This window comes from Dipodomys ordii, unplaced genomic scaffold, assembly GCF_000151885.1.
Source record: "Dipodomys ordii isolate 6190 unplaced genomic scaffold, Dord_2.0 Scaffold80, whole genome shotgun sequence".
Classification (NCBI taxonomy): Eukaryota; Metazoa; Chordata; class Mammalia; order Rodentia; family Heteromyidae; genus Dipodomys; species Dipodomys ordii.
This window is the reverse complement of record NW_012267296.1, coordinates 9,585,761-9,592,453: the sequence shown is the minus strand read 5'-3', so window position 1 is coordinate 9,592,453 and position 6,693 is coordinate 9,585,761.

Here is a 6,693-nt window from a genome sequence, read left to right as displayed (position 1 = left end):
CTGACACTGTACTTCTTGAACCATACTATCAGCTTTTTGGTGGTTAATTGGAGATAAGAATCTTAAGGACTTTCTTGCCTAGGCTTGTTTTAAAACAGGAGCCTCAGATCTTATCCTTTAGAGTAGCTTGAGCCACTCCCTCATTTCTTTAAGGTACTCAGCTGATTATGAGCTGAAATCTCCAAAACAATGAGTTAAATAAATCTTTCTGCCCTAGGTTATTTAGCTCAGGTATTTTGTGACAGTGAGAAAATTCTGACTGGTACATACATACACTTACGTATGTATGTGTGTATGTTTGTTTGTTTGTTTGTATGTATGCCATGGGGCTTGAACTCTCAGCCTGAGCGCTGTCCGTCATCTTTTCAGCTCAAGGCTAGCACTCTACCACTTGAGCAACAGTGCCATGTCCAGTTTTCTGAATGATTTATTGGAGATAAGAGTCTCATGGACTTTCCTGCCCAGGCTGGTTTTGAACTGTGATCTTCATATCTCAGCCTCCTGAGTAGCTAGGATTACAGGCATGAGCCACCAGTGCCTGGCTCTGGGCTGGCTTTGAACCATGATCCTCAGATATCAGCCTCCTGAGTATCTAGGATTATGGGCATGAGACACTGGTGCCTGGCTTTCATTTATTTTTATTTTTATTTATTTATTTATTTTTGTCGGTCGTGGGGCTTGAACTCTGGGCCTGGGCGCTGTCCCTCAGCTCTTCAGCTCAAGGCGAGCACTCTACCACTTGAGCTACAGCACCACTTCCGGTTTTCTGGTGGTTTATTGGAGATAGGAGGCTCACGGTCTTTCCTGCCCGGGCTGGCTTTGAACCGCGATCCTCAGATCTCAGCCTCCTGAGTAGCTAGGATTACAGGCGTGAGCCACCAGTGCCCGGCTTCATTTATTTTTAAGAAGAACTTCAGAAACCTTTGTCTCATTTTCCTTATTTGTGCCCAGATTCTACATGGGGTTATTGATTAAGTTGTGTTCTGTTTGTCATGTTTCTTGGTTCAATCATATAATTATAATTGTTAATAATTTATTATAAGTATTCTCATATTCCTGGTTAAAATTAGTATTTAACTACATAATCAATTTATCTGAAATCCAGAGTCCTATTATGTGAATTAGGCTAGACTTTTTTTTTGGGGGGGGTCCGGTTGTGGGGCCTGAACTCTGGGCCTGGGTGCTGTCCCTCAGCTCTTCAGCTCAAAGCTAGCACTCTACCGCTTGAGCCACAGCGCCACTTTCGGTGCTGAGGAATCAAACCCAGGGCCTCAGGCATGCAAGGCAAGCACTCTACCACTGAGCCACCTTCCCAGCCCCTAGTCTAGACTTTTACATACATTATAGTCCTAACAAGAACCCTGAATATGGGCTGAGAAGGTGGCTCAGTGGTAAAGTGCTTGCCTTGCATGCATGAGGCCCTGGGTTCAATTCCTCAGTACCATATATGCAGAAAAAAAAGCCGGAAGTGGCACTGCGGCTCAAGTGGTAGGGCACTAGCCTTGAGCTGAAGAGCTGAGGGACAGCGCCCAGGCCCAGAGTTCAGGCCCCACGACCGGACCCAAAAATAAAAAATAAAAATAAATAAATGTCTTTCATCTAGCTAGTAATAGCTGTACTTAGGGGGGGAAAAGAAGTTTTGTTGTTCCCATTTGTTCCATGAATTGGGCAAAGGTTTAGGATAGTTAAAACTTGTCTTGGGAGGCTTGAGGGAAGGGAAGTAGGCATCAGAAGCTTCTGGCTGGGGCAATCCCACTTGTTGTCAAAATTTTCAATCAGCCTATTCTGAGGCCTGAAAGCCTGCAGTGGTGCATCAGATGGTTGTCTCTCTTCTCATTGAGTTTTTTTTAATTTTAAAATTGTTATTATAAAGGTGCTGTACAGGGCTAGGAATGTGACTTAGTGGTAGATTGCTTTCCTTGCATTCATGAAGCCCCTGGGTTCGATTCCTCAGTACCACATGCACAGAAAAAGCCTAAGTGGCACTATGGCTCAAGTGGTAGAATGCTAGCCTTGAGCAAAAGAAGCACAGGGACAGTGCCCAGGGCCAAGTTCAAGCCCCAGGACTGGCAAAGAAGGTGCTGTACAGAGTGGTTACAGTTACATAAATCAAGGAAAGAGTACATTTCTTTTTGGACATCACCCCTTCCCCCTCACTCTCTCAATGTTTCCTTCCCATCCCCACCCACAAGTTGTTTAGTTCATTTTCAACATGTGTCCAGTAAGTACCCTTTGTCCCTCTATTTATGTGCCTCCCCTTAACCTCCCAAATACATATAAATGAACAAACAGGATGAAAAGAAACCAAACATAGCAAAAAGGAAAGAAATTCCTTCTTGTTTCCATTTCCTGTTGTTGATTTAAATAAATATTATTTTGGATGATGAGATGCTCATTGAGTGTTATCTCTTCTATAAGTGATTCCAAGATAGATAGTGCTAATGAATCCAGGGCATAAAGATCCAGCAGGGCTGCTGGGCGCTGGTGGCTCACGCCTGTAATCCTAGCTACTCAGTAGGCTGAGATCTGAGGATCTCGGTTCAAAGCCAGCCCGGGCAGGAGAGACTGTGAGACTCCTATCTCCAATAAACCACAGAAAACCGGAAGTGGCGCTGTAGCTCAAGTGGTAGAGTGCTCGCCTTGAGCTGAAGAGCTGAGGGACAGCGTCCAGGCCCAGAGTTCAAGCCCCACGACCAAAAAAAAAAAGATCCAGCAGGGCCTTATTCATATTCTTTGCAGTGACTCTGAAAACCTCCTTCACAGTCATATTTATCTGGAAATTGTCAATCTGCCTAAACTAAAAGTGGATTTGGATTTCTCTGCACTGTTGGTTTATAGCTTCAAAAATTCTCAGAGCTTCTGTAGTTCTCCACCAAGTCATTGAAAATGTAGCCCTAAACCTTCTTAGTGATATCTTTGTGGTCAAATAGGAGCCTAGAGAGGGGTTGCTGTGAATGAGATAAGTCAGACTCAGAGAGACATGCTTATGTTTTTCCACAATGTCAGAATTTATGGAATAAAGACCATATTCATTTTTATTGGTGTTAATTTGCCACATACTATTAAGATCACTTGATAGCCTAGGCTCTGGACAAGGACTTTATTACAGTATGTTACATTATATATTTTCCAGTGTGTACGTGTATGTGAGCATGCACACACGCATGCGCACCCGTGCAAGTGTGTACAGGGTCTTGGTGTTTGAAGTCATGGCCTGGATGCTATCCCTAAACTTTTTTGCTCCAGGCTAGAGCTCTACCAGCTGAGCCAGACCTCTACTTCCAGCTTTTTTGGTGCTTAATTGGTGATAAGAGTCTTGAGAACTTTCCTGTCTGCACTGGCTTTAAAGCTTGATGCTGAGATTTCAGCCTAGGATTACAGTTGTGATCCACCAGCAGTGGGAAAATCTAACACTCAGATCTCACATTACATTTTACAGTACTACAGATTACAGAATGGCTGGGAAAGGGTTCAAGTGGCTAGGGCCCAGGGCTTAAAGCCCCTTTGATGTCAAAATGTAGAATCTCAACAACAATAAAATTATATCTTAAGAAAAATGCAAATGGAATTGAAAAAAATGTAATCTCTTGGAGGTGTGAGGCAGGTTGATATGAGGATTAGAATTGAATTAAAGTACAGAGCTGGGTCTTAGATTTTTGGGCTTCCTGGATCCAGTAGGTCACCCAAGGAAAGGATCTAGTTGAGCTGAAGTCCATGACTCAAACACAGGATGAGATGATTTTTGGAGGGTGTGTGCCACCATGTCCCAGTGCTCAGTGTCTTTTTATATGATATAGGTGAAGGAGCTAAGTCATTGTTGGGTCTAGTGTATCCATGAAGTTCTCACCCAGTGTTTCTGAGATACTTTGATAAATCTGCCAATGTAATTATTTATTGGCACAAATGATTTGCTGACAGCTCGTTTGAGGCAACTTAAAATATGCTTTTCTTGGGCCTTGCAAATTAACTAAAAGCCCCCAACTTTGTATTTGTGCTCTTCAGCTATTTTCTATAGAAGTCAACTTTAAAACCACCCTCGGCTCCAAAAATGAATATTCACATATTGTGGGCAAGGCAAACTACTCGTCAAAACAAGCTAAGCTTTCCCTTTATCATTTTAAAGCTTGTTAACAAAAATGCTGGTTACCTGCGGGTAACTTGCTCTGGTTCCCATTCCAACAGTACTTTGTTTACAATTCCCCAGAACTCCTCCCAAACAAAGGCTGAGATAAAGCTCAACCTGGCCACACCTGTGATTTGGAACTCTTTTGACTAAGCATATTTTTCACCCCCACCCCAATTCTCCCAATATAATTTAAATTGAAGCCTAAGCCTGCAAGCCTGATGATGCCTGAAGGCACACAGAAATGGCTTCCTGTGGCTGCCAGGTAATAAATCTTTTTCTCTGCCCTTACACTATGTCTCTTAATTTGGCTTGTTGGGGAGAGTGGCTGGATCTAACCTGGGACCCCTGGACTTGAGGCCTGGGGTCTAAAAACCGAGTTTCAGTTGTTGACTTGCATAAATAAGATGTAAAGTCATTCTGTTCTGACACTTACACAAAGATGGAATGGCTTATAGTTAACACTCTTGCTTTATCTTAATTTTTTTTGTCAGTTGGGGAGCCTGAACTCTGGGCCTGGGCGCTGTCCCTCAGCTCTCCAACTCAAGGCTAGCACTGTACCAATTGAGCCACAGCACCACTTCCAGCTTTTTCTGTTTTTATGTGGTGCTGAGGAATTGAACCTAGGGACTCATGCATGTGAGGCAAGCACTCTACCACTGAGCCACCTTCCCAGCCCACACTATTGGTTTAAAATTTGAGGAGATCAAAGCTAGGCACAGCCTTGAAGGAGAAGTTCTACCCATCCTACACCAGCCCAGGGCAGCCCAGTTTGTTCTCAGTAGTAGGTATCAAAAGCAGGATGCACGTTATTTACTCAGGTGAAGGCAGATTTATCCTTTGCAAAATAATTTTAGAACATCTAGGGTTAGCCAATGACATGGAAATAACTACAAAAACAGAAGCTGGAGATTACTCAGAAGATTGTTATGTGTGTGGGGTTGGAGAGTGAGTGTTCAGAGATTGAAAAGGGTGAATCACCTGGTCCAATTCTTCCAGACATTGCTTAAGCTAAAGACAAATCTGAACCTTGTGGTGTATACTGTTTAAATATTTGCTTAATTCTCAACAATTAATAATGAGATTGTATGCTCTAAAAATTAAGGATAGTTACTACAAAGTCAAGCTGTCTTGAGCCACAGCACCACTTCTGGCTTTTTTCTTTTTGCTTATGTGGTACTGAGGAATCGAACCCAGGGCCTCAGGCATGCAAGGCAAGTGCTCTACCACTGAGCCATCTTCCCAGCCCAACACTTCTAACTTTTTTAGGTGGCTAATTTGAGATAAGAATCTCATGGACTTTTCTGCTTGGGCTGCTTTCAAACCTTGATCCTCAGATCTCAGGCTCAAGTACCTAAGATTACAGGCATAAACCACCAGCACCTGACAAAATTTATGTTGTTGTTGTTTTTTTAACATAAATAGGTTTCAAATCCAGCTCTCTGACAAGAAAACAAATGTACTTTATATTAATCACGCTGACCTTCACCTCAGTAATTTTTCCATAGGAATGAATTAAACAATGAATTTTATTACCTGCAGAGCTAACTGAATAAAATTTTTTCTGTTCAGCCAGGCATCAGTGGCTCACGCCTGTAATACTCAGGAGGTTAGGATTTGAAAGATCACAGTTCATACCCAGCCTGTGCAACAAAGTCCATGAGTCTTATCTCCAATTAGCTACCAAAAAGCCAGAAATGGAATTGTGGCTCAAAGTGGTAGAACACTAGCCTTGAGCACAAATGCTCAGGAACAGTGCTTAGGTCCAGAGTTCAAGCCCCAGGGCCAGAACAGTTATAAAGGAAGACTTCAGAAATGTAAGTCCTGGTTCCATCATGAATGTTGTAATTAAGGCCCTAAGTAAGATCTTTTCTAATCTGAACATCATGTGCCTTACCTTTAAAAGTAAAGAATGACTAGGCTTCAGTAACTCACATCTATAATCCTGGATACTCAGGAAACTGATCTGAGGATCACAGCTAGATTTGAATTGAGATCCTCAGATCTCAGCTACTCAAGGAGCTAAGATTAAAAGCTTGAGCCACCAAATTTGGTGCCTCCATCTCCTCCTCTTCCCCTCCCCCTCCTCCTCCCCCTTCTCCTCCTCCTCCTCCTCCTCCCCCTCCTCCTTCTTCTTCCAGGTTTGGTGCTTGAACTCCGGCCTTGTACACTGTTCGGAGCTTCTTTTGCTTAAGGCCAACACTCTACCACTTGAGCCACAGCACCACTTCTGGCTTTTTCTGTTTATGTGGTACTGAGAAATCAAACCCCGGGCTTCATGCATGCTAGGCCAACAGTCTATGACTCTACCAGCCACAGTGCCAGTTTGCGCTTTTCTGCTTATTGTGGTACCCAGGGCATGATGCATGCTAGGCAAGCACTCTACTAGTAAACCACATTCACACCTCCAATTTATTTATTTTTTAAATATAATTTTACTGTTACCATTTTCATTTCAATTACAAATGGTTTTTATTTTCAGGCATCCATCTTGAACTCAGGGTGCTGTCCACGAGTTCTTTTCGCTCTATGCTAGCACTCTAGCACTTTGAACCACAGCATGACTTCTG